Genomic DNA, 23,696 nt, shown 5'->3' with positions numbered 1-23,696 from the left:
AGCTGGTAAGATAGCTCAGTGGGTTGAGCGCTTGCTGCAGCGATGTGTGTGTTGATTTGCAAGTTGCAGGTTCGAGTCCCGGCAAAGCCAACTCATCTTTTCGTCCTTCTGAAGTTGATAAATGAGTACCAACATAGTTTGGGTGATATTGTATGCATATTTGTTCTATACAAAGTGTGTAAGTGCAAGTGCTATATAATAAAACATCATTATCATTTGGCTTTGGACGTCTGCTCGCATTCACAGTAATTTGGTAATATGGGCCTATACACACTGATATTAACGATACATATGGTGATCAATTCTTGTATGAAGTGTATATCACATTACAATGATATCGTAACCATATTTTTCATAGTGTACTTAGGAACAATACTATGTGATGTCACTTCCTGTTTTGTCAAGGGGTGAAAGCTCATCTTCCATCACTTCCTGTGATGTCACTTCAGGGTGGGGTCAAATGACATCCCTTCCTGTGATGTGATCAGAGGTTAAGGGTCGTGTGATGTCACTTCTGCTACCCCTGGCATTTTGGTGAAATGACGTCCCTGATTTTATGATGCTCATTAGATTTTGGAAGGTTAAATCTGTCAGGCTAGGAAATTAAATGTGTTACTCATAGTCTTGATGAAGATCTCAGCAGCAGGTACTGAGCTATTGTGGCAATAAGACCCTCGGCGGCGGGCCAATTCCACCCCAGGTAATGCCCCTGGGGCCGCTAGTTACAGGCACGAGCGCAGTGAGGGCCTTAACGAGGCCCCAGGGGCATTACCGTGGGCGGTATTGGCCTGCCGCTGAGGGTCTTATAGGCATTAGTACCCCAGCCCGTTAGACCGGGGTACTAATGTCATTTGTTTCTGTTCCGAAACGCTGTTGCGTTTTGAAACAGGAAAAAAACAAAAAATGTCAAATAAAATGCCCGTCGGGAAAGGGAAAACGTAGTTAATTTTCCCTTTCCATGGCGGCCATTGGGAGCAGACGCGCTGGGAACAGAAGTGTTCCCAGCGGGTTCGCTCTCGAGAAAAAGAAAAAAGAAGGTAAGTGGGGTTGGGAGGGCAGGGTGGCGATAGTTTGCAGGGGATGGGGGTGGAGGAAAATAAAATCTTACCTGAGTCCCCGGCGGGGGACGAAGGCAGCCTCCAGCCTTGGGGAGGCTCGGTGCAGGGATTGCCACGTTTCGAGTCTCCTCATTGGCTAAGGGGCTGCCACACCCCCGCCAGCAACAAAAGGCACGTAGTACGTGCTAGGGATTCCCAGCCTGGTAATTCCCTGGCGAAGGCCAATCAGAATGCTTGTTGGATTCTGGTTGACCCTCGCCAGGTACTAATTGACATTACTGACCGCTAACACTTTTTAGCTTTCAAGACTTTTGCGATTCATTATTGGCTCAATTGATAATGCTGTTCACCTACCTTTGAATTACTCTGCGAAATTGGTTGGAACCCATTTATATTGCCAGAAAGGAACACTCAGGACGGTTACCTGACATACGACTTATTGGTAACAACAGTACTCAGTTCACATGCGTTTGGTTAAAGAACCTTAACAGACTCCTTGACCAAGCAGAATGGTGCCATAGGGCCTGGCACAGAACGAAGGGAGCCAGACCAGGGGTAACCCTTGAGGAAACTCCAGTTGCTTCTTGCGACTCATTTCTAATCATAGTAGTTCTTTGCTTTGGTGTCTAAGGAGGTCTTCTGGTAAAATGTCCTCTAATGTCCCAAAACACCATATGCTGCAACTGGATCCCTAAGAAACTGTTCGATTCATAAAAAACAAAAGAAAGGAAGAAAAACATAGTGCTAATCAAACTATGTGGCATTAAAATAGGAGAAGAAATGGCAGCCCACATTGCCATATAAACAGACATCGCAAAGAGACAGATGGTGTTTGGTACTATCCGCTCACGCGGATAAATGCCACAGAGCTCCAAATGTATTAATGGTTTTAAGGTTTTGCTTTCACGAAACCAGCAGAACACAATCGTGCTGGTTTGCGAATGCCAAACCGCGATGCGTTGCAGAGAAATAGCATTGTCGTCCCAAACTGGACTGTAACCATTCCTTTCCAAATTAATTAACAGTTATTCAGCCCAACACACCTACCTTCACAGTTCAGTGTTACCTACTTAATGCAGCTGAAAAGATATGATGTGTTCAAGTGTTTAAGTGATGTTTCTGCTCTAATCCTGGTTTTACTCTTTAACTAAATGGTGTGAGCCTGGGCAAATCATTTTATCTCACTATGGCATAAGTGTCACAATTGGGACGCTAACTATGGGGTTGTGTTGTTGGCGATGGGAGGGCAGGGCACCGGTTATAGGATTTGTGTTGGGATGAGGGTTTACTGCTGTAGTGGTCGGAGGGCAGGAGCAATGTATGGGTTTGGGGGATACAGGACGTCATTCCCAGGTCTTGTGTTGTGGGGGGTGAAGAGAAAAATGCTAAGTATGGTTCTTTGGCTGGCTCAGCTGTGGTCGGCTCTAAGAGCCGTGCCAGACCCCCTGGCTCAGCTCCAGCCAGGAATTCTCTGGCACCTCCACCCCTTCTCAGTCATGAAGACCAGAATCCAATATCCATAGGTAGCCTTCCAGGGAGTGTTGCTCTGGGTGTGTGCACTGATCAGGCTCCTCTACCCGGTGTGTGTATAAGGATACTAGAAAAGCGAAAAGCGTATGCACAGTAGTGTGCAGGATAATTCTGATTGGGTCATTTCAGTGTCAGTCTGTGTCTTGGGGCTGTACCTGGGTATACTTGGAGAGATGTAGGCTGGAGTCAAGCAGAGGTGTGACTGGGTTTCAGTGTAAGTTGTGAATCTTTATTAGCTCCTCTTCTCAGGTACAAGTCAGGGCCACTCCAGAGAGATACTGGTGCCCAGGACCCAGGCTGATCTTCTCCCAGTCTCTCCCAGCAACAGACACTCATCGAGCCTCCCTCAAAGGATGCACTGTAGGATTCCATATATGACACAGACCATGACATCACAAGCCAGCCACTCCCCACTACACACCTTCACCCTTAAGGAACTGAACAAGAGGAAAAGCATAGTAAACACTAATCCCAAGATGAGACTGAATAAGTGGTGAGCACGAGTAACAACCCCCCCCCACACACATCTCTATGAGTCAAATAGTTCATCGCCAATTACTAGCTAATCACCCACAACACCATACTTAAGTGTATGTTACTTAACTCCATTCACCTCATCATAGATCCACACAAAACCTCTCCCTATGCAAAGGATGAAGAAAAACGTATCACCCTAAACTATCCATACATCCTATACATAATAATATGCCATTATTGAATTGTTCGCGAAAACCGAGCTCACACAGGAAAAACAAACAAGACAGCCACATAGAGAAGGCAAAAGAAAGATGCCCCTTACACAATCAATATCAAACAGTATCACACCTGATGGGTCCTACAAATTTAAATACCCTGATATTACACACCAAAGAAAATCAGAGAGGTAACAACAAGTAACATGTACCACGACAAGAACATAAACACCAATGTGTGAATGCCACAATCGTCAACTTTCAAAACATCCACGGAACTTAACGCAAAACAGTTGATACCTGCATGAATACACGTAATTTCAATTCCTGCAGAAAACACCTAATTCAGCAACAACACCGACCTACGAACTGGACCCCAAGGCTATATTAGCACCAAGAGAATAGGTTGTGCAGGAAATACACACCCCAACAGCCACTTACCACAGTAAACTGCCCGTGCATGCCACAACATATGTCACCGGGTCAGAACCCGCAGGTCACCAACACCAAAATGCACACCACCCCCATCAATAAACAAGAGCAAACACCTACACTCTAGAGCCATACAGAGACTCTAAGACCCTGCGGATCTCCCAGGAAACAACCACAGCTGTCGCTGAAACACACCGGGTTCCCCACACCCCTTCAGACAACCTCTCACCTCCCACTCACAACCGTCACACACGCACTCCAACCACCCACATTCCAACTAGGCCACTGTGACCTCATCAAACTCGAACGCACACAGGTGCCACTATAACACTTCCCCGCTTCCCCCTCCTTTACACATTAAACACGACACTAAAATGAAGCGATGACCCGCAAAGCTACATTCCTGAGCACACAAGACTAACACTCACAGCCAAAGTACAAAGGGAAATACAAATGCATCCTTCACCAAACCAAAACCGGACCCTACGAAAAACTGCCAGGGACACCTCAAAATAATAATCAACACGCACACAGTACACTATGTTCACAATAGGAACCCCACACCCCTTGTACACACCAATTGGAAAATGAGAGGAACCCAGAGACATGGAAAAAAGGGCATACCAAACTCCCACCTATCAAGCCGGACTGACAAGCAACCTACATAACAAAAACAAAGAAAAGGAACAGCCATCTTTCTTGAGCTGCCCCCCAAGGAACCAGGCCTGCCACAACCGAGTGTTCCACAGTCCTTACCGAGCAACCCTAAACTAACCAACCAGTGCACCAGTGCACCCAACACCTTCCACCCTGGGCTGCCCCACAGGGCCTCAGGCCTGCCACGCCCAAACACTAACCTGCTCACCACAAGCAAACACACAGCACTATCTACCCATCGGCCAAACCTCAAAGAACACATCGATCAAGAACCACCCAACAACACACCAAGTCACAACATTCCCTGGCAAATTCATAACACAAACACACACAACGCCCCACACACAACGCAGGTAAATACTACTATCCTTACACTCCTTTGAAGGAAGTAACCGGTACACACACCTCACCAACAACTGGAGAAAATGCAAATTTCTGGAGAAAAACAAATTGTCCAACTGCAAACCAAATTCGCTGAACCACAAACATGCACAACTGCCAAAAACGCCTGACCCAGCCTAATGCGCTTGTTGACCCCAGCATAAACACTGGCAACACACGGCCTTGCAAAAACACCCCGGTTACCCACCGGTCTCTACAATGCACCTGCTGACCCCAGCATGCATAACACAAAACCTCACAACACCAATTGTCTCCTATCTCTACAAAGTACCAGCTGACCTCAGCATGCATAACAATAACCTCACAACACTAATTGGGCCTTATTACGAGGAATGCGGCCACGGAAAGTGCGGTGCCGCTAAGGGACGGCACCGTACATTCCGGGCCGCAACATTACGAGGTCTGCAGCGGGTCCCGCTGAGGACGTCTGGTAAAGCCAGACGTCCTCCGCGGGACGCGCTAGCAGACCAGGATGCTAACAACGGGCCCGTCATTAACGGGCCCGTTGTTAGCATTCTCCCCATTCCCATTGAGCCCTATGGGGGCTCAATGGGAATGGGGCTGTACCGGGTTTGGGTCCCGGGAAAGGGAATTTACCGGGCCCTCCAAGGTCGGAATGGCCCGGTAATTCCCTATTCCTGGAACCCGGACTCGGTATCCGGTATGGGGGTAGCCATGCCGCTTTTAGCTCCATACTCGTAATGAGGCCCATTGTCTCCTAACTAGTGATCAAACTCACCACAGCCGTGTTCACTGTAAACCTCACAACACTAATTGTCTCCTAACTAGTGATCAAACACACCACAGCCGCGCTCACTGTAAACCACACACACTCCTCCTTCAAGAGTCCTGCACACCACATAAAACAGCCCTAGTTGAAAGCTAATCGCATCACCCATGCACAACACCTGAGTTGTTCACAACCACAACCAAACGCACATGGCCTAATGTCATTTAATGTTTCCTTAATGACACAGTCAACTTCACGTAACCGAAATTCCTATTAAACAAACGTATAACACAGCCTATGTTCAAACTTCTACAAGGATGAGCACTCTGAACGATGCATGCCTGAAAGTGGCATGATACACATATACAGTGAGCAATGTCACCTGAGAACTCTGATAGAACGATGCCAGACGCTGGTATGCTAACATACAGTCAACATATGCCATTTGCATCTCCCATGTTCCTTATTCTTTTTTTCAAAAGGTAAAATACGCACAGATGTGGCACATACACAACATTTCTCCTGGCACCTTGTCAGAACACACCCCGCCCTCATGTCCAGGTCTCCTCTCTTGTCGAAATGCCCGACCCTCATGTCCATGGGTGGAATTATAGGGGGGACAGGGGGTTTGTCCCCCCAACTTCTGTGGCATGCCTTTTTGTCCCCCCCAACTTATGGAGGGAGGGTAGGGGGGGCTGCATCATCAATTATGTAATTGGAGCTGTCTCATTACATAATGCTGAGATGCCTGGCAGCCGCACTGCAACACATTCAGGGCTGGGATGCCCTGCATCACTCATTCCCTCATGCTGACTGGCCTGACTCAAAGTCAGCAGCCAGGGTGCTGAACTGTGTGTTACAAGGACTGGCGCCTGTGCAGCCACGCTAGCAGCTGCACTTCCAGGGGCTGCAGCGCAGAGAATCGCTTTCCTGGCTTTGTATTCATGCAGCACACATACAGGAACTAGGAAGCTCATTCAGCTTGCTGGTTTCTGTCTGGAGGTGCGCGAGTGCGAAGAGGTTAGGTTGGTGTAACATGAGACGTGGCCCGGGCGGCATTTGAAAGCAGAGCAGAGGTATTTTTTTTAAATTTAAATAATTTTTAATTGTGTTTGTGTATGTTGGTTGGGGGGCTAGGATGCGGGCTGACCCGAGTGAGTGACATGTCACATTTGGATAATGTAAGCAGAGCTCACAGAACACATTAAGGCCACAGGTATGAAGACACACTAACAATAACAAACTTATTCTCTGGTGAAAGCCACAGCTCTTCAACGCCTCTGAAATTAGTCTTGCCACTTTTCAGATGCTACCAAAGCACCACCATCCTAATTTAAAAAAGAAGTTGGCGGAAGGTGTGCCCTCCCCAAGTAGAGTGGAAACAGTCAAGCTGAGAAAACTTGTGACCCAAAACTGTCGTAGTCAACACATTTTGTGAAATGAATTTGAGTGCTATACGCATTCCAAACATGGTGAACGTTTGTTAAGCAGTTTTTGCTCTAGGTGCGCAGAAGGAACAGTATGGGATTTTGTGTTAAAAGCACACTTTAGGAGCTCTCTATAACTTTTCCCTCTGCCGCCAAAAATAATCTTCACCAAACTGGCAAAAAGTATTTCGAGTTTTGCAGACACTTTTTCAGGACGGTTTGGTGCAAATTAGTAAATGGGTGTCATGATTCAGGTTTACAGGCCACCAAAAACTGCCACCAAAAACTGCTTCACACTTACCAAACTAAGCAGGAGAGTATCCAAAATGGTAAAACTGGGTGGGGGGTGAGCAACGAAATACAGTGTGTGGAATTCCACATGGTCTCATTAGTGCCCCCAAATCGCCCACCCGAGCCCCAATCTACTTTTTTGGTAACATTAGTGGAAGATGGCATTTTAACACACAACAAAAGTAAAACCGCAGGATCATTCCAGATGCAGGAAACTCATCTATTAGAGCTCTGTCCAAGCCCTCTGAGGCAAAATACATGCAAACTACCTAATTATTATATGGATTGCACCAACAGAAGTGACTTCACAGAAAAGGACATTGCAAGGCGCATCATCGGTCCTTGATACTTAGAGGCACCATGGAAGTGACGTTAGAATAAGTGGCCATGAATAAGCCAAGTGACAAATAACTTTGTGGTGCAAACTACCTAAATTGCACTTTGTTATATGTGGAGCAACTCTTTAGTCATTAGGCTTTTCCATTATAATACCATGATACATTAACATACGTTTTGAAGTGATTCAGAGTCATTTTCAGAGCTGCAGATAAGGCACAATGTGACTAAATGATTTGCTCAGGATCGCACACTTGGTTAAATGGTGAAATTGGGATGTGGACAATTTAAGCGACCGTGCAAATCTTTCCAGGTTTAGTTGATATAGATAATTATTAAGGTTTTGCTTTACATTTCATGTGCTTAAATAATTATTTATAGCAATGCCTTGGAAGCAAACCACATTACATAATAAACTAGCCTTTCATAGTAAACTAACCATACACTATATACGTTGTCATAGAAATAAGTTGAGCACTGGGAGTATGACTTTAGTTTTATTCTCCACATACTACATGCAAAGTCACAATAGCATCATGTAGATTAATTTGAGCCTGAGCCTAACAAATCCCACTTGGGTTTTAAAGCCATAGTCATTGTTTCATAAAGCATGCAACATTGTGCACCCTTCTCACTTCTGATCACTCCCTCCCATTCACATTTCTAAAGGGACAACAGTCCCTGCTAATAGTAACCCCCTCCCTCCCATCAGTGCCTAATCGCTCATATTGTAATGCTCTGTTGATACAGAGCAATGTGAGGACCCTCTGCTGCGCGGAGCTCCTTGGGACATTGCCCTGGCAGCAGGACACCTCTACCATTTAGAACGGTTAAGGTGTTTTGCTGCCAGGACAATGAGCTTGTTGAGCAGGAATTGCTCAGCACACATTGTCCTGCCAGCAACACCTTTGCCGTTGGGCACCCTCTTTGATGTGCCGAATGGGAGAGGTGTCCCAATGACAAATGTCCCGGTCTGGCTCTTAAAAGATCCACGAGGGCAACTTCCCCCTCACCCGCCTCTCCCACTTGGTACTCCAGTGCTTGGAGCCATTTGAACACAGGAAAACATACTTTAATTTGAACCTGTCAGAATCTTGTAGAAAAAATCTATCCACACATACACATATAAGGTGCTGTGCAGAACCCAGGTTTGGAGATATATGGCATTTAAAAATGGATACCAAGTATACTTGGTCACCCACTGCACTGCATTAACCGATGGCTTTTGCCTTTGAATGAAATGAAAAATCAAGGGAATTTCAGACATTCCAGTGAATCTGTTCCTTTCGGCTATGGCTTTATAGTTCAGCTAGGACAAGTCAATTTAGCCCTTAATTTCAGTGATCAGGGGGTGATAAAGTCTGGTCTGTTCAATGAACGTTGCACCACTGTTTCCATGTGTTACTGTATATGTACATATAAAAGTTGCGTGCACAAAGTGTATGTCAATGAAGGTGCTGGGTGCATTTGTGTGTGAGTGAGAGTGTATGCAAGCAAATGTGTGTTGACTTTTGTGTCTGAATGAATGATAAATAATGCACTGTTTGTATGTTCTATTGGAATTAAGTTTGTGAATGTTATGTATGTCACTGCATTCATGGCAGGCCGGCTGGAGAAGTGTGAGGGCCCATTTGATTTTTAAAGATAGCCACCAGTCTTACGAAAGTTATTACAGAGCGTCAGCAATGGACTCTTGTGGTGTAGTAGTCTAGTGTTATCCCCAGGTATTCAGGTTGTTTGACCGAGGTTCAAAATCATGGCAAAATTGACCGTAGTCATTTTTGCTGTGAATACGTTTTTACCTTGGTACAAAAAAATAAACCCATGTCCCCCCAAACTGCCAGTACACCCATAAACCCCCCTACTTACCTTTTCTCCATCTGCCGCCCTCCTGTACCCTGCAGCGTCAGATCCACCCATCTAAAGCGGGTCGGATCTGACGCTGCAGGATCCCTTTTTCTTCTTTTTTTTGTTGGGTCCCCTGCCACCAATGCTGAGGAAGCAAAGTAAAAAATACTGAACATGAGGGGCGAGGGACACTCCTGCAACACCACCTCTTCATGTTCGGTATCTTCGGCTTCGAACTAATCGTGGTGACCGAATTTAGTCAAATCTATCATTCAACCCAATTTTATCAAACAATTTGGCCAAAACGATCCCTAAGAGCCAGCACCCGCCCTCCCTCCACCCCACCCCTGTCCCCACAACATTTTTAGCAAAGTTATTCCACTGCTCATGTCCAACCCAGAAATGGGCATCGCAGGAAAAACAAAACCTGCCCGAAAAGACATCTGCAGTGTTCCTACGCCAGATGCACACGCTAAAACAAAACCCAATATGCCCCGCCGAAATTTCTTAAAACCACAAAAACTTGAATGAAGGAACAAAACGGACACCGTGGAAACCTAAAGAAACAAGGCCATGACACAAACACACTACAGGAAACACAACAACGGCCTCAAAACTAATCACCAACCCACCCCAGGGAACAGTCCTAACCCCAATGCTATGGGCCACAACGAGAAAAGACAAACAGCAAAATGAAACAGGCCCAACAGTCACTTACCTCCCCAATGCATCATAAAAGGTCACGTCCTCCAGGATCCACAAACCACCCCAAGGCGTGGTCCAATCCACTCCAAACACAGGAATTGTCACCCCCGCTGGGCACCTCTGAGCGCGAAAGTCAGAACTCACTACGCACTCATCGTCCCTCTGATAGGCCAGCCCGCTGGAATGCAGAACTCTGGAAGTCATCACCTCCACTGCGGTGTGCGCAGGACAGTGCCACTATAACACTGTGCAGACACCACCGCAGATAAAACTCACTGACCCTGCAATGACAGCGCTGTGGCCGTATATGATCTCGACATATCTCCCGCAGCTGCTTCTCACAAGACAAACAATTATGGATGCCAAGTCACAACCGTTGCCCACTTCAGCATTCAAGACAGTTTAATACTCACTGCCCCCTTCCGGTCGCCGCTGCATGGACCTGCTGTTGTCCCCAATTCCACCACCACACCAGGCAGTTGGAATGTGGTAGCCCTGATCTAGGCCCCCTTCGCCCCCTTTCCAGTTACCAATGGAAGAAACCTTCCATGTCATAACCACTCCAGAGAAATACTGGTGCCCAACACCCAGGCTGATCTTCTCACAGTCTCTCCCAGCAACTGGCGCCCATGGAACCTCTCTCAGACGATGCACTGTGGGATTCCATACATGACATGGGCCATGACATCACAAGCCAGTCAGTCGCCACTAAATTCTGTTCTGTTCCTTTCATATTTCTTCCTGACTTTGCAGCTCTACCTGGCTTCAGAAGCCCTGGACCTTGTACAGTGGTGGACTGGCCCACCAGGCCCTCTGGAGATTTCCTAGAGGGCCTCTGCATCATGGCCATCTGCATCATGTTTTGTTACCTATTTTATTTCCACATTTTCTTATGAGAAAGAGGTTGGGTTTACTCAAAAGGTGGAATAAGCGGCCACTTTGAAAATTATTTCCAAGGCCATCTTTTGGTTCGTAGTCCACCACTGCCCTTGTAACTGAGTCGTTCAGCAGCATTTCACTTTAACAGACGAATATGATGCAGACGATGCGGCAGGTTGACGAAAGATGGGTCTTGAAGACCAGGCTAGGATAAGAAACTTCCAGAAATAATCCCCTGAGAGTGCCTGTCCTGATCCCCTATCGCAACCACATTTAAAAACCATCAAAGTAGGCCCATTAACAAATGGCATAGGATTCCTGCAAGACAACATCCTCAAAACTGACTTTATTTGCTTCTCCTCCGGTCCCCGACCACCCCAGAAAAAATGAACTGAGATGGGCTGTAGGCAATGCTTTGTAATTTGTAAGAAATAAGTGCCAGGGCCCAAATATTTTCTAGCACGCTTGTGACACTGTGGGATGGCATTTCCCACCATTGACGCCACCACCCACAGCTGCTCCCACAGTGTCGACATATTTGGAGTTAAACTACAGCTCGCACCTGCTCATTAGGGTTGATGGGTGTTCTGGCTGCATTACTTCATAGTCAATCTGAGTCTGAGACAAAAAGTGCCAGAGCTCAGAAATAAGTGCTGGGTCTTAGCCCTGGCAAACACCCCCACCACAAATTAAGCACTGTAGGGTGGTTTCAGCAAAGATGAAATCAGTTTGCGGAAGTGTAGAGGGTTTATCACTGTAAAGAGATGAGCTGATTGCCCAAGATTTCACCATTAACCACAACAGGTGGCGCATGTCGAATTAAGTGTTTTGGTACTGTACGGCACAAGCTATCTCCATGAGAATTCCGAAATAACACTCACCTCTTGTCAGCTCGACACATCGAGGTGGCCTTTTGCAGTCACTGTGTCTAATACTGTATTGAGAGGTATTTTAGCACCTGTCATCTTACGCACCTTGCGTTTCAAACCTTTGAGACAATGGAGATGACAAAAAGGAAGACTTACAGGAATGGTAATGTGAACAGAAAGAACACATCATGAGAAACGCATGAGCAAAGAAAAACTTTTGTAAACGCTCATTTTAAAGCTCACCAAATTATACATTTCAAAGGACAGATGTATGTTTGTCCAATTAAGCAATGTGCAGTAATGATTGCCCACTTGGCCTGCTCTCACCGCTAGAGGCAGCTATTGCTTTAGGAAATATATTAGGCCAGCACTTTAGCCTGTGTAACTGGACTTTCACACTAGTTTGGAATAAATGGCAACCTGGAATCCCAGTCTAAAAGCCTGTAAATAATGTCTTATTGCAGGCTGTTAAGATGGATTTCTAGAGTCTGGCCTGGTGGGTGGATTTTAGGAGGCCAGCCTAGCTATGATGAACAGGGAGCTCTGAGAGGTTAGCCAAAACCCAATCAAGGCAAAGTGGAAAGCAGTCATGGCTTAGTCTCACAAGAGTGTGAGTGGGGTCAGGGGCTCTCAATGAGTCCACACAGAATAGTCCACAATAATTCAATTTAGACAGTCAGTTACAAAAATATGGATATTTCTTTTAAACCTCATGAACACACTGAAAAATGAAACTAGCAGCCAGAACAGAATAGTCCACAATAATTCAATTTAGACAGTCAGTTACAAAAATATGGATATTTCTTTTAAACCTCATGAACACACTGAAAAATGAAACTAGCAGCCAGAACTATCACACATCACACTATAAAACATACATGGTGGGTGGATTTTAGGAGGCCAGCCTAGCTATGATGAACAGGGAGCTCTGAGAGGTTAGCCAAAACCCAATCAAGGCAAAGTGGAAAGCAGTCATGGCTTAGTCTCACAAGAGTGTGAGTGGGGTCAGGGGCTCTCAATGAGTCCACACAGAATAGTCCACAATAATTCAATTTAGACAGTCAGTTACAAAAATATGGATATTTCTTTTAAACCTTATGAACACACTGAAAAATGAAACTAGCAGCCAGAACTATCACACATCACACTATAATACAAATATATACAGTCACCACTAGGTACACTTAATATTCATCAGATAACTTAATCAAGCAATGCAGGTAAGTCGGATGCCGTAAATGATGGGATCCAATCACAAGAACAATATCATAACTTGAGAAGTCCAAACCCTAAGATGAATGGGACCCGGTGCCCAGGGTCCAACACAATGTTTCTCACCAAGATGAGTTCTCTTTAGGAAGGATGCAAGGGGCATGTGCTAGTCATTAGTTTAAACTAATAAAAAGTTAGTCAACAATTAACCAGAGGTGAGAGAAGGGTTTTTCTATCTTCCAGACCCAAGGCTAACCCAGGATCAGGACACCTGGCCCAGGTTCAATAACCAAAGATGAGTGGAACAGTGATAAGAGACAAAGGGACTTGTTTCCAATGTTATCTATGTGGAAGAGGGGGGCAGGCACACTGATGCTTAGTTAACCCCTGATTTTCCCAGATGTCTTTATGGATCCTCAGGGGGGTTGCTGTGGGCTCGATCTTCCACCAGTTGTCCCTGAGATAGGTGCCCAGAAGTTGCAGGTTTGAGGATTCTTCCGCTAGGATACAAATGCAAGTTGCAACCCCGGTCGGTGAAGGAATGCAGAATCCAATGATACAGGCCTTCCTTGGACACTTCACTGAATGGAGGAGGGCAAGATCCAGCAACGATCACCGTTTGCTGGTGACAACAGGCTTCCTTCCAGTCGCAGTTACAGAAGCTGCTCCAGGACAGGTTGTCTTGAAGATGACAAGCTGGAATTCTGGGAGAAGGAGACTTGTGGCACAATCTAGTGACCATCAAAGCTACGGACTCAATTGTGGAACAGCGATGCTTCTGGCAAGGTGACCCAAGAGAGAACTGGCCAGTCCAAAAGCAGTCCAGGGACACTTCTGAAGGCTCTCAAAGACTGGATCCTCCACAAGTCAGAAGACTTGCTGGTCCCACTAGTCCAAGGACTTAAGCACTACGCAGAGTCTTTGCATATCAGGCAGAGGAGCAGGGCTTCACCGGGCCAGACACTGGAATGGATGCTGGTCTATTTCAGGGGACATCTTTGAATCTTCAGCAGGCTGCTCTTCTTCAAGAGATTCTTGGCTTCAATGTAGACCTGAAGAAGGGCTGCAGATGTCCTCTATTTATCCACAATTCGAGCTGGAAGCAAGTCCAAGACCATCAATGGAAAGGATCTCCACCATTCAAACAGCCAGTAGCTATTCAATCAGGCACAACGTCTTGTTTCAAATCCATCCAAGAATCAAACTTTCTGTCACCAAGAATGTGGACTGGGACGAGACAGTCCCAGCCTCGTTCCTCGGCCACAAACACACAAAGACTCACTAACCTGCGAAAGCAAGTGCATGACCTATAAGGGCTTTCCTGACCTGAGAAGGTAGGAAGAAGGCCAAACTGCAATATGGCCAAAGAACATGCAAACATCTTGTGACTTTCAAATCCCCAAACTAGATGTAAGTCCACAATACAAAGGACATTTATATTGAAACATATGAACACAATTTATTTTACTAGAACAGAAGGGAAGTCATGTCGTCAGACCGATTTCACACTCACATTTCCATTTACAACCCCTTTCATGGTGATCAATCGGGTTATCATCAAGGGTGTAGCACCAAGATGCCCACCATTCAGGTGCAGTGGTTGAAGTGTACGAAAAGAAGTAGAGAAACTAAGTTCTCTGCTGGCCTGTCCACGCGCCCCACAAACCCCATCACATGCCCCCTCCCACGCACAATCCAAACCCCAAACAAACAAACCTGCTTTTTAAGGGAATGTTGAGTGAAATGCATTGAGGTTCAAGTTTCAACTTCTTCCTACACTTTTCTTTTAAAACTAAACCATCACGGAACGCTTTTAAAAATTAAGTCATGCACACCTTGGAAGACAGCGGAATCTGTTTGCTTGTGCTCCTCTGTCTCTTAGCAGTTAATGAGATGGCGAGCTGTGAGGGATGGTTGAACATCTTATCTTCTCACATTGGGTTAGAAGGTCTTTTACTTGCCACCCGAGACATGTTTTGTCCTGTTAAGCTGAAACGCGATGGACTGGAGGGTTGCCCAGAGTAATGCAAGTGGTTTAAATGAATCCATAACATTCCAGCCCTTAACCTCCTGTTTGTGCTAATGTTACCCTGAGTGGGACTCGTGTACCGAGATGTGGATCCCGAATATGCAACTTCCTCATGGAATACTTAAAAACTCCACAATAGGCAACAATGCACACACCCTCCCATCTGCCCTCCCACTGCCTCTCCCAACCCCAAACCTTCCAACACTTGAGACACTTTCCACCCCATAGAGTGAGACACCCGAATTACCCTCACAGCCAAAATAAAACCAGCACACTTCCAGGATAATGCATGCCCACCTCAAGCAGCATCCGACTGCATCACCACACTAGTTCTGCAATGGGTCAAAATCATCAATTCCCCTGACATGGTACAATCCCCTCCAAACTCAAAATTGGATCAATCTCCCCACCTCATAAGAATGCCATGCATGTCCTGACAACTACCACCCCAAAACTATCCTGTCATACCTCACCAGAATCATGGAATGCTTCATCATCAGCCAACTCCAACAATACATCACCACACAAAACCTTCTGAACCCCTTCCAATATGGCTTTCAACCCAGCCACAGCACAAAGACCACAACACTTCATATCCTTGATGGCCTCCACAGCATCACAGACAAAGGACACACAGCTCTACTTGTACTCCTCGACCTCTCCGCAGCCTTTGACACAATAGACCACCCCATTCTCCTAAATCTCCTATCCTACAGGGTGAACCTCTCAGGCACTGACAGGACCCACTTTGTCTCGATCCCCATCAGTTGATCCAACCCCACCCCACTAAAGTACCAGGTTCCTTAATGATCTTCCCTCTCGCAACTCCACTTCAAATTATATGTAGAATCCCTATGACAGACCCTTAGCAGCCACAATGTCAATTTCCAACCATACACCAACGACATGCAAATATACTTCTAAATCTCAACCCTTTCAGAATTCCACACCATCAAAAGGTGTTGCTAGCATCACCACCTGGATGGCCACAAACGTTCTCAAACTCAAACCATCCAAGACAAAATGCCTTCTCATCTGCCCCCCAAGGCATGACCTCATGCATTGGATAAAAGACCTTACCACACTCAACCCACACATATCCCTCTCCACACTTGTCCAATCAATAGGCTTCACCATCAACCCCACCTATTCTTCAAACACCACATCACCAAAACGTGTCATCTGACAACTTCCACACTGCAGTTCAGTCACTAGTCTGTCCAAGCTGTGCTATGGAAATGCTCTCCTCACCAGACTCCCTAATAGCAAACACGCTGAACTGCAAGTTATACAGAACACAACAGAGAAACTCATCTTTCACCTACCGAAACACTCACACACCACCCCAGCTCTCGCCCAGCTCCATTGGCTCCCAGTATCCCAGAATATAGCCTTCAAAAGATGTTACGTTATATACAAAACCATCCACCTCAAAACTCCATCATACCTTCACAACAAACTAAAATCACCCACACAAATACCATATAAGCTAGCCAACATCTCCTACATTTTCCTGAAATGCACAGAAAAACAAGCATTCACCAAAGGGCGCTCAGAGCTTCCACTTCACAACCGCACAGCACCCTCCATCACCACTTGCCAAAAAAGCCTCAAAACACACCCATATCTCCTCACCGAACCAGCTTCAACACCTCCCGTGCCATTGCCTGTCTATTCTACTAATCTTCCTATCCTAGCCTGAAAAGTGTTGTAACTTCTGTTTCAACTTCCACCTTTTAGACATGTGCACCTTGTAAAGGTTTTAATTTTTTTTTATTGGTAATAGTTGAAATAAATCAACTTTACAATAATTCATCATGATGACATAAAAACATAAGAACACAGAAATGAACATGAAATACACTTAACACTTTCCTAGGACTTCCTTTTTCAATGTAAAAACATATGTAAGAAAAATTAGGACAAGTGATAAATCAGGAATACTCACTTAAGAAAAGAGAGAAAAAGGGGGAAAAGAAGGAAAAGGGAAATCAGCAAATTCAGTTCCGTTCATATTTATATAACCTCTTGAAAGTTTGATTTAAATTTTTTTCTGTTATTAACTCATCCCATGTCTTCAATTCTTTCAAGTTGTTTAAAAAGAAAAGGACTCCCAATCTCAAGCGAGTAGACAACCCACCAACAATCATTCTCCATAAGTTATCAGGCATTAGATTTACATAGTCCTGGTTTTAAAAATTTAACTTGTTCATTATACAGTTCAGTACATTCTACTAGTAAATGGCGTAAGGTCTCTGTTTGTGTTGCAATCTTACAAAAACGGCAAGAGTGTTCAACAACTGTGATTATTTTCCGTTTCAATAATACTTCTTGGGTTGGCCATAAATTAAATCTCAACCTCATGAATTTGTTCCTATGTTGTGGGGATGGACTTTTTATCAGATATGGTTCAGCAATACTATATTTCTTATGCACAAACACTGTTCGGTAAAAATCTTGGAATCGCAGACACGTAGCTTGATTTCTAGACCAGTCCTACTGAAATAACTTAGTTTTGACTTCATTTGGATTTTCTATTAATGATTTCAGTGAAACGTCAGCATAGGCTAAGGGGTTTATAACCTCTTTCCGCCAATTTACTGAAAATGTGTCATCTGAGTGTAATATGTGTTGTGCAAGAACACTTATGAGCATATCTGATTTGTTTGCTACAATGCATTTCCTTACATAGGGATATTAAATACCACAAGTATCAAGCGTACATCGATATCAACCCCAACTCATTTCTGATTAACGCAATCGGTACGCAATTTGCTAGACCCAACATTTTTTTCCAAAATTTGGATTCAAATCTGCACCATACCGTTTCTTGCAAAATGGGTAATGTTTCAGCACCATACAACAAAATGTGGGTTACTTTTTGTCGGGAGTAAGTTAAAACCAGGAGAATGGAGAACTTCCCATACCTAGCTTGAATAATCTTAGACTGGGAAGTTGTCATATCAAGTTTACTACTCCAGTTAGCCAATTGGGCTTCATTGCTAGATCCCGCAAATATAACCCCCAAGTAAGTATACTGTTGCACACGTTCTAGTTTTTAATTTTGTATAGACCAATTGATGTTAATGTTTTTCTTCAGAGAGGGATTGTATGCCATTACCTTTGTCTTGTCCAAGTTAACAGCAGATTCTGTTACGTAGGTCGATAAGGCGTCTAGCAGTTTTTGTAGTCCTATAGGTGTTTTCAACAATAACACTAGATAATCAGCATACACCAGTGCCGGTATTTTCTTGCTTGCCAATTTTGGGGCATCCAATGTTATATCACCAAAATTCTTACATAGATCTGCTATGAAAAAGCTGAACAAGGCAGAGGCAAGGATACATCCTTGTCGAAGTCCTCTGTAGGTCTTGATAGAAGTTGACAGTAAGCCTTCTAGATTTAGTCTGATTTGGATACTTGTCTCAGAATACAAGGCATTTATTAAGGCAACAATGGATGGGGGCAGTTTTCGTGTTTTAGTTTTTTTTAACAACAATTCTCGGGAGACTGAATCGTATGCAGCGCGCAAATCCACAAATACTATATATAGTGGTTGGCTCGTTACGCTGTGACGTTGTATTATTGATGCTATTGTTAATAAATTCACTGAGGTCCTCAGGCCCGCTACAAATCCTGTCTGACTTGGATCTCTCTTGTCGTTGTCTATTGCCCATTTATTGAAGTCTCTTAAAATAAACCTTGCGAAAATCTTTCTGGGAACATCCAAAAGGGCAATCGGCCTGTAGTTAGAAGCACATGACCGATTGCCCTTTTAAAAAATTGGTACTATGACAGACTTTCACCAGGTTTCCGGGATCTTGCCTGAAGTTAAGACCAAAGAGAAGATATTATAAATTATTTTTGCCCACTGTTCAGGATGTTCTTTGAGCATGTGGTTGCTTAGCCCATCAGGTCCAGGCGCTCTTGACCTGCCCGATTTGCGTATAAAATCTAAGATATCTTCTTCTGAAATATGTAGTTCTTCTATACCGTCTAACGGTTTTGTACTTGACAGGTTTTCTAACGCTGTGCTAGAATATAGATCTTTATAATGCGTTACCCAATCAGATTCCAATACACCATTAATTTGCACCGGCAACTGGCTGGATTGATTTGCAATATTCAAAAGGGCCCAGATTTCAGAAATGTTTTTAGAGCCAATGGCATTTAACATTTCTTTGCCCTGATTTTGATAAAGCCAAGCTTTGTGTGTTTTAATCCAGTTCTTGTAATTAGTTTTTAAGGATTTGATAACATTAAATCTCATGTCGAGTGGTAAGAGCATAGCCAATTTGTTTTCATTCCGTGACTTGATTTTGCGTTCTTGAATCTTTTTGTCAAACGTGTATTTGGGAGCATATGATTTTGTGCACTGGTGCCAGGGATTACTTTATATGCTTGTAGACAGAAAGTGTAAGACTCTCTTAACCAGCGATTTTTTTTTCGTACCTCCTAAAATGTCTTTATTGATGTTTTCTAAACTAGAGGCATTCCATCTAAAACGGGTTCTGGAGTTGTTGACTATTAGCACTGGTGTGTACCTTTTGATTCTGTCATCCGTACTCTGGCGTCTATCAATGCAGAAAGCGGTAAGCATCTCACGATCACTATACGTTTGGTGTAGTCAATTATTGACTTACACGTTCCTCTACACCATGTGTGTCGTGGCGATGTGTCACTTTTTGAGGAGCCATTCAACATAAATCTCCAGAGTACAGGGCCGACGAGCCGGGAGTGTAAGAGCCAGGGACCTCATCGCGGGACCCTGCAAGGCTATTTCCTCTTCCGGAATCTCGGAACCCTCGACTAGGACTTTTGTGTGGGATTAGGAGCAGCCACAGGGTCTGAGCCGGTTGTCGCCCCCGTGGGCAGTGAGGGTGAAGGGCTGGAGGCGTCCGGGTTCAAGATGTTTTCAGCATCTTCCAAGTGACTAATTCTCCGTAAAGAGCCTTTGTAGGAGAATTGCAAGGCTGTGGGATAAAGCCATTTGTAGCAGACTTTTTGGGCTTGAAGAAAAGTAGTTAACGGGCGGAGGGCTCACCTCCTCTGGAGCATAAGAGGAGATAGATCTTGAAAAATCTGGAGGGAGGCCCCCTGGAATGTGATGTCATCCTTGGAGCGGCTGATTGCCGAGATGGCTTCTTTTGTGGTGAAAAAGTGCACCCTGGTGATAACGTCAGGTGGCCATCCGATTCCACTCCGCGACGAGGATTCAGCCGGTGGGTGCAGTCTAGGAGCAGCTGTGAGTCATCAAGGTCAGGGAGGAGAGTTTGAAAAAAGAGGCCAACATATTCTGCTAACCCCTTGTCAGGGATCAAGGTAGGAACCCCTCGAATTCGGAGGTTATTGCGCCAGGCCCTATTTTCCAGGTCCTTCTGTTTGTATTCCAGAATGTCACATTTGTCCTGCAGGAGTTTAATTGAACGCTGGACCTCGGCTAAGGCGGAGGTATGATCCTGGGAGCGATCCTCAACCTCCCCCAGTCTCTGTTCCACCTCCGAGACCCTTTTGTCCATACTCTCCAGCTTGGTAGAGAGTTCCGTCATACAGGACCGGAATTCTGCTTTGATGTCAGCCATAAATTCCCGGATATCTTCTTTGGTCGCCAAAGGTCCCTTGTTGTCCAGAGATTCCCGCGAGGCAGAGGGGCAGGGGTCCTGTTTCTTTGTTTTTTCGGATGACATTAACATAGTCGCTGAGGACTTGGTAGATTTCTGTAGCTTAGACATTGTGTTGCTTGACGGCGGCATGTTAGAGGCCGCCAAGAGCTCTGCAGCAGTGAAGGCGAATTGCTGTGGGGGCCACCAGGGACTCCCAGAGCCCCGCAAGAAGCTAAGGTGTATCACTTCACTCGTGCAGATTACTTGTCCGCAGGGAACGGGGCCGTGGGCCGGGGCACCCCAGGAAGATTTCAGGAGGCTGGAAGGGAGAAGAGGAGTCAAGGGACCGGCATGCGGGCCAAGCTCACCACCAGTTGGGTCCAGAAACCTTTAGAAAGGTGCAGAGTGTCCAAGTGGGTGCTGATTGCTCACTTACAAAGGTGACGAGGTACAATAAGGAATCCATCAGGGGCCCCTGAAAAACAGCTCCCACAGCCAGCCACTGTGTGAGAGGGGAGGGACACACCTCCACCCCAGTCAAATCCCTCTGGCATTTCCCCGGACTTCTTACCGGGAGTTGTGGCACCGTCTGTAGCCAATCGTGAGAGACTGCAGGTAGGTGAGTTGGCCCCACCAGGAGCCGAGAGAGCCACCCACGTAACTCATGGAGACTTGGGCCTGTTGGGGGGGAGGGGAAACCCCTTAGTCCAGAGGAGTGCCGCCGCAAGATGATGTGGGCCGGGGCGCCCCAGGAGAGAAGGGAAGAAGAGGAGGCTGCGAGGCGGGGGCCCAATGGAGTTGAGAAGATGCCCCCGGACAGGGCGCCGGCAGCGCAAGGACCCGAACACACAGATAGAGCGCGGGGAAGGGACCGGAGCTGGCTGGGGAGCGATGAGGCCCCGTGGGAGCACCGCGGCCAGAAGAGGGAGAGGTGGCAGAGGAAGGCCAGGAAACAACTCCGGGATGCAGACAGGCCCCCACTTCCCTCTAGCTGTAGGGGGGGCACCAGGCGTGAATCCCGAGCAAGATCCTCCCGAAGCTGCTGTAGATGTAGGGGCGGGCGGCGGCGGGACTTCTCCGTGCGCCGACCGACTCAGTTGCGGCCCCCGCCACCAGGGATCCCCCACTTGGGGTTTGGCACGGCTGTCCGTGCCATCAGCTGGGCTCTGTGCGTTGGAGCGGATCCTCACACCGCGGGGCCAGCATCAATTGGCACCCATGGGAGGACCGCGGGGAAGCCCACAGTGGCTCTCACCGCTCAGCGCCTCGTCCAGGGCTCCAGGCCGGCCCCTCTATCCAGAGCCACACCAACACTTCCTCCATTCCGTCGCCTCAGGAGGGGGGGGCCGGAGTGCTCCCCGCAGGCAGATTGAGCCAGTCCGCTCGTCACGCTCGGTTGCTCACCTCCCCCAGCCAGAGTGCTGTGACAGGGCTCGGCTCCATGCCCCTGTGGGGTACGCGCACAGCCGTGCGCCCGCCATCTTCATCTTGGTTTTCTCGGGCGGGCGAGGGAGCCGGGATCTGGACGGCGATTTCGAGCGCAATGCTCCAATATCAGCCCGTCATCTTAGGACCGCTTGTGCTCCAATGGTTCCCACACACCCGGCCGGTGTCGTTGGGTCAATTAGGGCCCAGGAACTGCATAAATTCAGGCACGGCAGCGGGCAATCCACGGGCGGCTTCAGAGGAGCGACCTCATCGAGTCGGCTCCAAGCCATGCCCCCACATTAGCTCTCTTCTTGTAAGTCATATTTCTTAACGTTTTTGTTTTATGACTCAATTTGTCAAAATTGTCTCCTGCCTTACCAGTGCATTCACTTACATGTTTTTCAAATATATTATACATAGACCCTGCTTTGGTATTTGGAGGTGGTTCAGCTAACGTGTTTTTTTTTAGATACGTCAGTGTTTTCTTTCTCATCTTCTTGTGTTGCAGGGCGTATAATGTCTTTCTAAAAAGGGAGGGCTTTAGTAAGCAAACCAGGGGTTGGGCTAGATTTCTTTCCTATGGTCAACATTGAGTTAATGGTGTTTTGTTTATTCAAAGTGGTATCTACTTTTAAATCTGTGTTCCCCAAGTCATTTTTAGCTTCCCATATTTTTATCCATCGTATGATGCCATCAATCTTTTTTTCTTGTTTCATTATTTTTACTTCCAGTGTATCAAACAGTTTAGATATTGTCAATATTGCTGTGTTCATTGCTTTCAAAGTGATGTCTAGTAAGGCATCACTCTTTTTGGTAGTTTCGCGGGGCGTCGAGGTAACGGAAGAACTGCAGGGGGCAACAGACTTTCGCAGAGTCGGTTGCACGAAAGATCTAGATTCTTCCATTGAATCAATAACTGAATGATCAAATAAGCTCCGCGATTGGTAGAGGCTTATTTCAACCTCAACCATGAACGCGCTATTTGATGATGTGATTTCTACAGATTTATTTTCAGCTTCTGGTGTATTTATAGTAGGTGTTTGAGTCTTGTCTAATGTTTTTTCCTCATTATCATGCTCCAATACAGTTTTATTTACATTCTCTGATTCTCTCGTGGATTCCTTTGAATCAGAGGCACGTTTTGGTGTTTCAGGCAGCTTTGTAACATCATTCTGTGAAACTAAGTTCGCTATAATTGACCCATCTGACACGTCTATAATTTCAGACATAATTTGGGTGTCAAATATAGTGGAGTTAGATACTGAGATCACATTATCACCATCTCATAATTCAGAAAACATTCCATTATTATAGTTCGGACTATTAGAACACATAGCAAGGGTACGTAATGTACAAAACTCATGGATTTCACCTAAAGCCAGTCATTTGTCCGATATCACAATTGGGCACCCACTGATTTTTCTCTTCACTGCAATCATGGGAGAAGACTTTGAAGGTTGTAACATGACTGATGCGCGTGTGATCATCACGCTCTGCGGCATTCCAGTTTTCAATGTAAAAGGTTTACCTTTTCCTGTCATCTCGATACTTCAAATGGAAAAATGGAG

This window comes from Ambystoma mexicanum, chromosome 5p (assembly GCF_040938575.1).
Source record: "Ambystoma mexicanum isolate Mex_15411 chromosome 5p, UKY_AmexF1_1, whole genome shotgun sequence".
Taxonomy (NCBI): Eukaryota; Metazoa; Chordata; class Amphibia; order Caudata; family Ambystomatidae; genus Ambystoma; species Ambystoma mexicanum.
The sequence above is the reverse complement of the archived record's forward strand: the minus strand, read 5'-3'. Positions refer to the sequence as shown.